The sequence below is a fragment of the Esox lucius genome, chromosome 11 (genome assembly GCF_011004845.1).
Source record: "Esox lucius isolate fEsoLuc1 chromosome 11, fEsoLuc1.pri, whole genome shotgun sequence".
Classification (NCBI taxonomy): Eukaryota; Metazoa; Chordata; class Actinopteri; order Esociformes; family Esocidae; genus Esox; species Esox lucius.
The window spans coordinates 36,710,544-36,724,477 of NC_047579.1; the positions used below are offsets into that span (position 1 = coordinate 36,710,544).

General features: G+C 47.7%; 1 pseudogene; it reads left to right on the forward strand.

Moving 5' to 3' along the window:
* LOC105009034 lies at positions 1 to 10,920 on the forward strand (annotated as a pseudogene).
* Positions 10,921 to 13,934: the final 3,014 nt, after the last annotated feature.

The following is a 13,934-nucleotide window of genomic DNA, read 5'->3' on the forward strand; positions in this document are numbered from 1 at the left end:
ATGTGTTTTGCGCCCTCTGGTTGGAAACCCTATACATCCACGCCTTGTTTCAACTATAAATGCACAAAACCTCAATAGGTGTGTGTCTGGTGACATTGAAAACTGATCTGACTGGATGCTATATTATGTCAGCAAACATGACAGCAAACCGGTTAGTTTACTGACACTCACTACACATCTCTTGTCTTCAGGGAGAAAAGGTCAGTTAAATTTTTATTTATTATTATATTCCACATTAAATAATGGTTATTTCAGTGTTAAAATAGTTTAGCTTTATAAAAAAGATTATCCATACATAGTCTGGATATGTTTTTAGTAGTATTACAACTTTTTTTTACTTTGTTTTTATTCGATGGGGTGTCTATATACAGCTCCGAAAGAAATTAAGAGACAACTGCACCTTTTTCTTTCCTATCCAAAAAGTCAAAAAGGAAGGTTTTGAGTGAGGAACAGAAGGGTTAAAATTAAGAGACGTGCACGTGCAGGTGCAGTTGTCTCTTAATTTTTTCCGGAGCTGTATTATTAAATTAATTAGTTAGAACTCTTGGCACAATAATTAATCATTAGTCATTGTTATTACCAGGGAGCTTGAGGCTCAACCAGTCAGATCACCTCACTACTAAACAGATATTCTGTCTCGGCTGTAAAAGATGTCCAACCCTGTAACAACCACAACTAATGGGGTGGTAGTCATCACCACTGTACACCCCACGGAGAACGGGATGGGGGTCACTTCTGCCCCTCATTCCCTGGGACAGATTTCCGGTCAGGGCATCCAAAAGCCCTTGGGGTAAGCGTTCATGTTTTAGATCAGTTTTTAGATCAAACCAGTTCCACGGAGGGCCGAGTGTCTGCAGGTTTTCGCTCTCACTTTGTAATTAATTGACTAATTAGGTCACTAATTGGTTCGTTTCTACCCCCACCTGGTTGTTTAGGTCTGAACTGGGAACCAATTTAAAGGAAAACCCAAAAACCTGCAGACACAGGGCCTCCGTGGAACCAGTTTGAGACCTCTGTTTTAGATCATTCAGAAAATATGGTATAGTTATTAAAAAAGAACTTTAGGTTGACTGAAATTAAAGTGAAGAACACTGCATGTATTGTACTATATTGTACTTTTCTTACACAGACGGTGCAAATCATGATTGCTTTGGTAATGCTGTTGATAGGAATCGTAATGGCTTCATCACCACGTCCAGACAATATTGGAGTCCTTAGTGGAATTTTTGCATGGGGATCTATAATTGTAAGTGAGCGACTCTGTCTCTAAATCGTACAATCCATTTCCTGTCTGGAGAATACAAAAAAAATATCTTCAGTCATTGTCAAATTGTTCATCGATATTCATTGAGACATTTGCTATTCAAACAATAAAGGCTTTCAGTTTTTATTGTCTTCTGTGATTCCAATTCAACTTTAACTTTAGTCTTAAAGTAAAAATACAGTGAGGGAAAAATATATTTATCCCCTGCTGATTTTGTACGTTTGCCTCCTGACAAAGAAATGCTAATTTTAATGGTAGGTTTATTTGAACAGTGAGGGACAGAATAACAACCAAAAAATCCTGAAAAACGCATGTCAGCAATTTTATAAATTGATTTGCATTTTAATGAGTGAAATAAGTATTTCATCCCCTCTCAATCAGAAATATTTCTGGCTCCCAAGTGTCTTTTATACAGGTAACGAGCTGAAATTAGGAGCACACTCCTAAGCTAAAAGGGAATGCTCTTATAATCTCAATTTGTTACCAGTATAAAAGACACCTTTCCACAGAAGCAATCAATCAATCAGATTCCAAAACTTTCCACCATGGCCAAGACCAAAGAGCTGTCCAAGGATGTCAGGGACAAGATTGTAGACCTACACAAGGCTGGAATGGGCTACAAGACCATCGCCAAGCAGCTTGTTGAGAAGGTGATAACAGTTGGTGCGATTATTAGCAAATGGAAGAAACACAAAAGGACTGTCAATATCCCTTTGTCTGGGGCTCCATGCAAGATCTCACCTTGTGGAGTTGCATGGATCATGAGAACGGTGAGGAATCAGCCCAGAACTACACAGGAGGGTCTTGTCAATGATTTCAAGACAGCTGGGACTATAGTCACCAAGAAAACAATTGGTAACACACTATGTCGTGAAGGAATGAAATCCTGCAGCACCCGCACGGTCCCCCTGCTCAAGAAAGAACATGTACAGGCCCGTCTTAAGTTTGCCAATGAACATTTGAATGATTCAGAGGAGCACTGGGTGAAAGTGTTGTGGTTAGATGAGACCAAAATCGAGCTCTTTGACATCAACTTAACCCGCCATGTTTGGAGGAGGAAGAATCCTGCCTATGACCCCAAGAACACCATCCCCACCATCAAACATGCTAAGGGGACAGGACAACTTCACAGGACAGGGACAGGGCCATGTACCGTCAAATCTTGGGTGAGAACCTCCTTCCCACAGCCAGGGCATTGAAAATGGGTCATGGATGGGTGTTCCAACATGACAATGACCCAAAACACACGGCCAAGGCAACAAAGGAGTGGCACAAGAAGAGGCCTAGCCAGTCTCCAGACCTTAATCCCATAGAAAATCTGTGTAGGCAGCTGAAGGTTCGAGTTTCCAAACGTCAGCCTCGAAATCTTAATGACTTGGAGTGGGACAAAATCCCGCCTGAGATGTGTTCAAACCTGGTGGCCAACTACAAGAAACATCTGACCTCTGTGATTGCCAACAAGTGTTTTACCCCCAAGTACTAAGTCATGTTTTGCAGAGGGGTTGAATACTCATTAAAATGAAAATACATTTATAACCTTTTTTACATGCGTTTTTCTGGATTTCTTTTGTTGTTATTCTGTCTCTCACTCCTCAGATACATGTACCATTAACATTATAGACTGATAATTTCTTTGTCAGTGGGAAAACATTAAAAATCAGCAGGGGTTCAAAAAAAACAATCACTGTACAGTGCGTATAGAAAGTCACTGCCCCCTTTCAAAATGTGAATTTTTTGTTGCCTTACAGTCTGAAAATGAAAACACATGGAATCTGACTTTTTATGGCTTCATTTACATACAGTAACACAATAAGTTACAAAACATATTTTCAAAAAACTCTGAAAATGTATTTAACAATATTAGTATTGTGTACTTTTTATTTCTCCGGCTACATCAGCCAGTTTTGTATATTCTGGAAGAAGCATTTTGTAGAGAACATTTGTGACGTGCACCTGAATAATCTCTTCTATCTTGTTCCTCAGTTTGTCATTGCTGGCTCTCTCACTGTTGCTGCTGACAACCACTTGAACAAATGTCTGGTCAGTATGAATGATATTTTCATACTATTTATTTGGCTTTTGATTTAAAGTTATACTTCAGTACTCTCACAAGTCTCTTGTGTTTTTCTCTGACAAAGCAAGATGTGCGTTGGATGTTGCCTGTGAGGTAACATTTCTATACCTTTCAGAGGTACATCATGGAGAATCTCTGCATCGTAATATGGGAATATGTCCGGAACGTATCTGCAGTAATAGTGGAGTGATAGGGTTTCGCAACATTTATTCATCAGAAATAATTTAGGGTGAAACCAAAGGCTCTTCCTAAAATGCAAAAATTACATTTGTTGATCTGAAGAGGGCTGTTCAAATGTCCTCACAATCTGACAGATTTGGAGCGCTTTTGCAAAGAAGAGGGGGCAAATATTGCCACGCTAATAGACTTCTACCCAAAAAGACTGAGTGCTGTAATAAAATCAAAAGGTGCTTCAACATAGTATTAGTTTAAGGGTGTGCACACTTATGCAACCAGGTTATTGTGAGTTTTTTATTTTCAATTTTTTTATTTTTATTTTCCCCCTCAATATTCAATTGAATTGTTCACATTATGGGTCACATTAAAGGTGGAAAAGGTTCTGACATGATTTATCCTTGTCTCATTCTTTTACATCACAAGAACCTAGCATTTTAACAGGGGTGTGTAGACTTTTTATATCCACTGTATGTTTAATAACAATCACTTCAGTTAAATTAGTCACTTCAGTTTAAAAATAAGAATAAGAATCACTTGACCTAACAAAACACATGTACTTTTACATGTACTTGTAACAGTAGTTCAGCAAATGTCCATAACAGAAATCATTGATCCGTTTACAATTGTTTTTATATTATAAAAATATAATGTGAATCCCAACTTATCCCAAAATATTGTTTTCACCACTTTTGTATGCTGGTCAACCAAAAGTATAGTGGAGAGTTGGTTTGAATACAAAATTGTGCTTCCGCAGAAAAAGATATTTTGACATATTGACCCTGTAACATGACATTCTATTTGAAAAATTATTTGAATCACTAATATTTCCATGTCTTCTCTCTGCTCTTTTTAGGTGAAAGGCTCTCTGGGAATGAATGTTGTCGCCGCAGTTATGTCGTTCGTCGGCATCATTCTGTATTCTATGGACACTGGGGGTATCATGCTGTACTACTACTGTAATCATCCAGCGAGTCACGGCCATTATTATGATACAGACATTGTGTACTCAAGCTGTCCAGCTTATTTGGTATATATACCAAAAATAATATAATTGTTCTATTTTCTTCTCATTGCTCTAGAGACATTTGCAGATTTCATGAGTAATTATCATGAGCTTATTGATATTAGGTTAATGTATTTCAATTGTGTCTCTCTCTATGTCTGTCCATAGACCAGATCTCAAGGAATTTCGGGTGTTTTGGTTATTTTGTCACTGCTGGAGTTTATAGTGTCCATCTGTGTTTCGTCCTTCGGCTGCAAAGCCGTCTGTCAGTGCTGCAAGTGCTGTCTGTGCTGCCACACACCTGAGGTGAGACATGTATAATAGCAACCTGCATATCCGTTTCTTTGGAGCCAATCTCCCTACAGTCAGGCTGTTATTGGCTTCTCAAACTTTCAGCCTCTGCACAAATGACACCTGACTGTTAACAAAAGCCTAAATGTGTCCAATAATAACACCAGTGTTGCCTTTTTACATGTATTCCTCCAGACATTCCTGACTAAATATTTTTTTTGCTTTAAAATTGCTATTACATGTTTTCAGACATGTCCAGACGCTGTGTAAAAAGTCTTTTTTTATGTATTTTTATTCAATTTCTGTCGCCAACTGCGCTTAGTTACAGTATGCTTGAGATATGGGTTTCGTTCCTACTAAAGGTGAAAACAGACATGAATTTCTCTGCCTTTCCCTGACTTCCCTGATTTGGTTGGGTTGTCTTTAGTACAGCCATCTGATTTTCCTGTGACGAAACCTCATTTTCACATTTCTTGGAAGAGCTGAAGGCTTCCTGTAGTCCTCATTCTGGTCCCCTGCCTTATAAAACATTTGCTGGACTCAGTCGTCTCTCAATCTTTGAAGGGAGCCCTTCAGGTGTAAATACTGTTCACCTGCTCAACAGGTTCAGTGTACAGTGTACTCCAACATCATTAACATGTCTTGCCTGAGCTATGAGTCAGGGAAAGTCACTAAAAACCTCTTTCCACCTGCTCCAGCATTTTTCCATGAGAATGTCACTTGAATCTTTTTTTCTGATTTTGAAGACGGCCTCAATATGACCTGCCTTTCAGCTAGGTGTGTGGTGGAGGCTTATTCTAGGGGCTGGATGTCAGTGGGAAGGCGAAGCTGCTTCACAGCATTGTCCGTTAAAACACATCAAACATGGGGAAAGGCCAAGGGCTTTGATACAGCCTCACTGTCCTCCCTGCAAGCTCAATGTGGTGGTGCCCCCAAGTGGCGGGACCTAGGAGGTACTGTTGATGCCAAAACTTAACTCCCAATGTCAAAAAATATATTTTATAACCAACTCGAAAATGGAAAAGTGTTCCATTAGCATGGGCCTTGTTGCTTATGTCAACCAATGACATCAGGGCATTGCCACCATGGCTACGCAGGCTTACAATCTTTGGTTCACATTAAGCAAATGGACTCAACATGGCCCCTCCAAGAACTGCCACCTTAACGTGGTGGAGGGGTTTGAGTACCCGAGTGACCCTAGGAGCTATGTTGTCTGGGGCTATATGCCCCTGGTAGGGTCTCCCAAGGCAAACAGGTCTTAGGCGACGGGTCAGACTAAGAGCGGTTCAAACCCCCCTTAATGAAGAACAACATAATGAGTACCGTGACGTCGCCCGGTATGGCGCAGCCGGGGCCCCACCCTGGAGCCAGGCCCGGGGTTGGGGCTCGTATGCGAGCGCCTGGTGGCCGGGCCTTCCCCCATGGGGCCCGGCCGGGCTCAGCCCGAACGGGTGACGTGGGGCCGCCCTCCCGTGGGCTCACCACCCACAGGAGGGACCATAAGGGGCCGGTGCGAAGAGGATCGGGCGGCAGTCGAAGGCGGGGGCCTAGACAACCCGATCTCTGGACACAGAAACTAGCTCTAGGGACGTGGAATGTCACCTCGCTGGCGGGGAAGGAGCCTGAGCTAGTGCGTGAGGTTGAGAGGTTCCGATTAGAGGTAGTCGGGATCACCTCTACGCACGGCTTGGGCTCTGGAACCACACTCCTTGAGAGAGGATGGACTCTTCACCACTCTGGAGTTGCCCATGGTGAGAGGCGGCGGGCTGGTGTGGGTTTGCTTATAGCTCCCCAGCTCTGCCGCCATGTGTTGGAGTTTACCCCGGTGAACGAGAGGGTCGTTTCCCTGCGCCTACGGGTCAGGGATAGGTCTCTCACTGTTGTTTGTGCCTACGGGCCGAACGGCAGTGCAGAGTACCCGACCTTCTTGGAGTCTCTGGGAGGGGTGCTGGAAAGTGCTCCGACTGGGGACTCTATTGTTCTACTGGGGGACTTCAACGCCCACGTGGGCAACGACAGTGACACCTGGAGGGGCGTGATTGGGAGGAACGGCCCCCCTGATCTGAACCCGAGTGGTGTTCAGTTATTGGACTTCTGTGCTAGTCACAGTTTGTCCATAACGAACACCATGTTCAAGCATAAGGGTGTCCATCAGTGCACGTGGCACCAGGACACCCTAGGCCGCAGGTCGATGATCGACTTTGTTGTCGTCTCATCTGACCTGCGGCCGTATGTCTTGGACACTCGGGTGAAGAGAGGGGCGGAGCTGTCAACTGATCACCACCTGGTGGTGAGTTGGATCCGATGGCGGGGGAGAAAGCTGGACAGACTCGGCAGGCCCAAGCGAACTGTAAGGGTCTGCTGGGAACGTCTGGCCGAGTCTCCTGTCAGAGAGATCTTTAACTCCCACCTCCGGCAGAGCTTCGACTGGATCCCGAGGGAGGTTGGAGATATTGAGTCCGAGTGGACCATGTTCTCCACCGCCATTGTCGAAGCGGCCGCTCGGAGCTGTGGCCGTAAGGTCTCCGGTGCCTGTCGAGGCGGCAATCCCCGAACCCGGTGGTGGACACCGGAAGTAAGGGATGCCGTCAAGCTGAAGAAGGAGTCCTATCAGGCCTGGTTGGCTTGTGGGACTCCTGACGCAGCTGACGGGTACCGACAGGCCAAGTGGGCTGCAGCCCGGGTGGTTGTGGAGGCAAAAACTCGGGCCTGGGAGGAGTTCGGTGAGGCCATGGAGAAGGACTATCAGCTGGCCTCGAAGAGATTCTGGCAAACCATCTGGCGCCTCAGGAGAGGGAAACAGTGCCCTACCAACGCTGTTTACAGTAGAGGTGGGCAGCTGTTGACCTCAACTGAGGATGTCGTCGGGCGGTGGAAGGAATACTTCGAGGATCTCCTCAATCCCGCTGTCACTTCTTCCATTGAGGAAGCAGAGGATGAGGGCTCAGAGGTGGACTCGTCCATCACCCGGGCTGAAGTCACTGAGGTGGTCAAGAAACTCCTCGGTGGCAAGGCACCGGGGGTGGATGAGATCCGCCCTGAGTACCTCAAGTCTCTGGATGTTGTGGGGCTGTCTTGGTTGACACGCCTGTGCAACATCGCGTGGCGGTCGGGGACAGTGCCTCTGGGATGGCAGACCGGTGTGGTGGTCCCTCTTTTTAAGAAGGGGGACCGGAGGGTGTGTTCCAACTATAGGGGGATCACACTTCTCAGCCTCCCCGGGAAAGTCTATGCCAGGGTACTGGAGAGGAGAATACGGCCGATAGTAGAACCTCGGATTCAGGAGGAACAGTGTGGTTTTCGTCCGGGCCGTGGAACACTGGACCAGCTCTATACCCTCTACGGGGTGTTGGAGGGTTCATGGGAGTTTGCCCAACCAATCCACATGTGTTTTGTGGATTTGGAAAAGGCATTCGACTGTGTGCCTCGCGGCATCTTGTGGAGGGTGCTTGGGGAATATGGGGTCCTGGGTCCTTTGCTAAGGGCTGTCAGGTCCCTGTACAACCGAAGCAGGAGCTTGGTCCGCATTGCCGGCAGTAAGTCAGACTTGTTCCCAGTGCATGTTGGACTCCGGCAGGGCTGCCCTTTGTCACCGGTTCTGTTCGTAATTTTTATGGACAGAATTTCTAGGCGCAGCCAGGGGCCGGAGGGTGTCAGGTTTGGGGACCACACAATTTCGTCTCTGCTTTTTGCAGATGATGTTGTCGTGTTGGCCCCTTCTAACCAGGACCTTCAGCATGCGCTGGGACGGTTTGCAGCCGAGTGTGAAGCGGTGGGGATGAAAATCAGTACCTCCAAATCAGAGGCCATGGTCCTCAGTCGGAAAAGGGTGGCTTGCCCGCTTCAGGTTGGTGGAGAGTGCCTGCCTCAAGTGGAGGAGTTTAAGTATCTAGGGGTCTTGTTCACGAGTGAGGGAAGGATGGAACGGGAGATTGACAGACGGATCGGTGCAGCTTCTGCAGTAATGCAGTCGATGTATCGGTCTGTCGTGGTGAAGAAAGAGCTGAGCCGCAAGGCGAAGCTCTCGATTTACCAGTCAATCTACGTTCCTACTCTCACCTATGGTCATGAGCTTTGGGTCATTACCGAAAGGACAAGATCCCGGATACAGGCGGCCGAAATGAGCTTTCTCCGCAGGGTGGCCGGGCGATCCCTTAGAGATAGGGTGAGAAGCTCGGTCACCCGGGAGGAGCTCAGAGTAGAGCCGCTGCTCCTCCACATCGAGAGGGGTCAGCTGAGGTGGCTTGGGCATCTTTTTCGGATGCCTCCGGAACGCCTTCCTGGGAAGGTGTTCCGGTCCCGTCCCACCGGGAGGAGACCCCGGGGAAGACCTAGGACTCGCTGGAGGGACTATGTCTCCCGGCTGGCCTGGGAACGCCTCGGTGTCCCCCCGGAAGAGCTAGAGGAAGTGTCTGGGGAGAGGGAAGTCTGGGCATCCCTGCTTAGACTGCTGCCCCCGCGACCCGGCCCCGGATAAGCGGAAGAAGATGACATGACATGACTCAACATGGATGTGTCTGTTTTTTAGCAGGTGATCATTTTTGGAGAACAAATGCCGGTTCCCCAAGTTGGCATGATGCCTCCAAACCCTGCGTGTGTCCTTCCCAGATGTGAGGTATGACAGTCCCTGGTTGTGTTAGAGGGTGGACATTAAATAGGTTGCTCAAAATAAAACCAATGTCATCAACAGGGTTAGGGTCGAATCCAGGCCATTTAGGAAATGTATTGCCCTTCTAGTTCCAATTCACATCAATGCCTTTCAATTTAGATGCCAAGTGTGGTTAACTTTTTGACTGGGACAAATAAACTTGATAATTGCCTAGAAAAGGAATCGGCACGTCGTAATGCCAATAAAACCTAGTGCCAAAATGGGACACTACCAATAAATATAGTCAAAGATATAGATAAATGTCACCTTTTTCTGTAGATATTGCCTATAATCAGAGGTGAACCTACACGAAACACAGACCTTATTTCTGGCTGATAAAAAAATTCCCTATGGAAGAATTAAATGGTGTAATAACACAAATAAAGTTTGGCCGCAAAGTTTTATAGGGATTATGACTCATACTATTTCAGTCAATAGGCACAGGCAAAGTCCTGGACGAAATAATGCTTTAATCACGTTTACACAGACACTGGAAGAGGCATTTACCTTTCAGCAGGTCAAGGACGTTTTTGCTCAAATTAGTTTAATATGGTAAGATGGCAGTCTAGCCATGATCTGCCACATTTTAACACAGTCTTGATGCAACTTTTGAAAGTATAATGGAAGATATTATGTACTAATTTGATGTGTATATACATCCTGCCATAAGAGGGCACTGTTGCCCTTAGAAAAGGGGTGGTCGTTATACCTTGCATTTTTGTTTGCTATCAAATGCAAGATTACTAGAAGTGTCACACTGTCCCATGTATGTGTTTTTATGAATACAGTTACAAACATAACAGAAGACATTCAATAATTCTGACGGGTAAAGCATTTAGAGAGTTACCCAGGAATCACACATTTAATCAGGGATTGAATTAGGAGTGTTAATAATTTCTTTCCCACTTTGACATTGTTGGAAATATACATTTATATTACTAACATTTTGTAAAACAACCAACTGGCCTGTATTTCTCTACAGACTGTGAACAACCCAAAGGAACCTGAGAGGGGTAGTATGGGTACAGAATTTCAACAGTACAACCCGCCTCCACAATACACAGCCGTCTTCCCCTGAAAAACAGACCTCACATGGATATTTTCCATGTTGAAGTCATCTTTTAGTCTTGGCCGATGTTTCCTTCTACAGAAAATCTACTTTAATGATAGGCCTGTTAGCAATTAAATAAATGTATGTTTTAATGTAGACCTGTTTTTAATACATTTAATCATGTTTTATTATTTTTAATTCATTGCGTGGCCCGCGAGCCACAAATGCACCTTGGTGGCAGAATGTGTGGCCCTTGATGTGCCCACCATTGCATTAAAGGTTGCATGGTTTTGTCTGGTGGTATTCCTCAAGCTAATGTTTTATCAACCAAAGTGTGTCTATACCTACATTTCCTACTAAACAAAATCAAGTTTTATTCAAGGCCTGTGATGTCTATTAAATTAATTACATCCAAATACATTTAATTGTGTTCTTGTCTAGCCCTATGTTTCCTACTGTATTAATCAAAATGTGTAAATTTACACTTGTCTTTTCGCATCGCATCATCTTCCGCTTATCCGGGGCCGGGTCGCGGGGGCAGCAGTCTAAGCAGGGATGCCCAGACTTCCCTCTCCCCAGACACTTCCTCCAGCTCTTCCGGGGGGACACCGAGGCGTTCCCAGGCCAGCCGGGAGACATAGTCCCTCCAGCGTGTCCTAGGTCTTCCCCGGGGTCTCTTCCCGGTGGGACGGGACCGGAACACCTTCCCAGGAAGGCGTTGCGGAGGCATCCGAAACAGATGCCCAAGCCACCTCAGCTGACCCCTCTCGATGTGGAGGAGCAGCGGCTCTACTCTGAGCTCCTCCCGGGTGACCGAGCTTCTCACCCTATCTCTAAGGGATCGCCCAGCCACCCTGCGGAGAAAGCTCATTTCGGCCGCCTCTATCCGGGATCTTGTCCTTTCGGTCATGACCCAAAGCTCATGACCATAGGTGAGAGTAGGAACGTAGATTGACCGGTAAATCGAGAGCTTCGCCTTGCGGCTCAGCTCTTTCTTCACCACGACAGACCGATACATCGACCGCATTACTGCAGAAGCTGCACCGATCCGTCTGTCAATCTCCCGTTCCATCTTTCCCTCACTCGTGAACAAGACCCCTAGATACTTAAACTCCTCCACTTGAGGCAGGCACTCTCCACCAACCTGAAGTGGGCAAGCCACCCTTTTCCGACTGAGGACCATGGCCTCGGATTTGGAGGTACTGATTTTCATCCCCACCGCTTCACACTCGGCTGCAAACCGTCCAAGTGCATGCTGAAGGTCCTGGCTTGAAGGGGCCAACACGACAACATCATCCGCAAAGAGCAGAGACGAAATCGTGTGGTCCCCAAACCTGACACCCTCCGGCCCCTGGCTGCGCCTAGAAATTCTGTCCATAAAAATTACGAACAGAACCGGTGACAAAGGGCAGCCCTGCCGGAGTCCAACATGCACAGGGAACAAGTCTGACTTACTGCCGGCAATGCGGACCAAGCTCCTGCTTCGGTCGTACAGGGACCTGACAGCCCTTAGCAAAGGACCCAGGACCCCATATTCCCAAAGCACTCTCCACAGGATGCCGCTAGGGACACAGTCGAATGCCTTCTCCAAATCCACAAAACACATGTGGACTGGTTGGGCAAACTCCCATGAACCCTCCATCACCCTGTAGAGGGTATAGAGTTGGTCCAGTGTTCCACGGCCTGGACGAAAACCACACTGTTCCTCCTGAATCCGAGGTTCTACTATCGGCCGTATTCTCCTCTTCAGAACCCTGGCATAGACTTTCCCGGGGAGGCTGAGAAGTGTGATCCCCCTATAGTTGGAACACACCCTCCGGTCCCCCTTCTTATAAAGAGGGACCACCACCCCGGTCTGCCATCCCAGAGGCACTGTCCCCGACTGCCACGCGATGTTGCACAGGCGTGTCAACCAAGACAGCCCCACAACATCCAGAGACTTGAGGTACTCAGGGCGGATCTCATCCACCCCCGGTGCCTTGCCACCGAGGAGTTTCTTAACCACCTCGGTGACTTCAGCCCGGGTGATGGACGAGTCCACCTCTGAGCCATCATCCTCTGCTTCCTCAATGGAAGACGTGACGGCGGGATTGAGGAGATCCTCGAAGTACTCCTTCCACCGCCCGACGACATCCCCAGTTGAGGTCAACAGCTGCCCACCTCTACTGTAAACAGCGTTGGTAGGGCACTGTTTCCCTCTCCTGAGGCGCCGGATGGTTTGCCAGAATCTCTTCGAGGCCAGCCGATAGTCCTTCTCCATGGCCTCACCGAACTCCTCCCAGGCCCGAGTTTTTGCCTCCACAACCACCCGGGCTGCAGTCCGCTTGGCCTGTCGGTACCCGTCAGCTGCCTCTGGAGTCCCACAAGCCAACCAGGCCTGATAGGACTCCTTCTTCAGCTTGACAGCATCCCTTACTTCCGGTGTCCACCACCGGGTTCGGGGATTGCCGCCTCGACAGGCACCGGAGACCTTACGGCCACAGCTCCGAGCGGCCGCTTCGACAATGGCGGTGGAGAACATGGTCCACTCGGACTCAATATCTCCAGCCTCCCTCGGGATCCAGTCAAAGCTCTGCCGGAGGTGGGAGTTAAAGATCTCTCTGACAGGAGACTCGGCCAGACGTTCCCAGCAGACCCTTACAGTACGCTTGGGCCTGCCGAGTCTGTCCAGCTTCCTCCCCCGCCATCGGATCCAACTCACAACCAGGTGGTGATCAGTTGACAGCTCCGCCCCTCTCTTCACCCGAGTGTCCAAGACATGTGGCCGCAAGTCAGATGAAACGACAACAAAGTCGATCATCGACCTGCGGCCTAGGGTGTCCTGGTGCCACGTGCACTGATGGACACCCTTATGCTTGAACATGGTGTTCGTTATGGACAAACTGTGACTAGCACAGAAGTCCAATAACTGAACACCGCTCGGGTTCAGATCAGGGGGGCCGTTCCTCCCAATCACGCCCCTCCAGGTGTCACTGTCGTTGCCCACGTGGGCGTTGAAGTCCCCCAGTAGAACGATAGAGTCCCCAGTCGGAGCACTTTCCAGCACCCCTCCCAGAGACTCCAAGAAGGTCGGGTACTCTACACTGCCGTTCGGCCCGTAGGCACAAACAACAGTGAGAGACCTATCCCCGACCCGTAGGCGCAGGGAAACGACCCTCTCGTTCACCGGGGTAAACTCCAACACATGGCAGCAGAGCTGGGGAGCTATAAGCAAACCCACACCAGCCCGCCGCCTCTCACCATGGGCAACTCCAGAGTGGTGAAGAGTCCATCCTCTCTCAAGGAGTGTGGTTCCAGAGCCCAAGCCATGCGTAGAGGTGATCCCGACTACCTCTAGTCGGAACCTCTCAACCTCACGCACCATCTCAGGCTCCTTCCCCGCCAGCGAGGTGACATTCCACGTCCCTAGAGCTAGTTTCCGTGTCC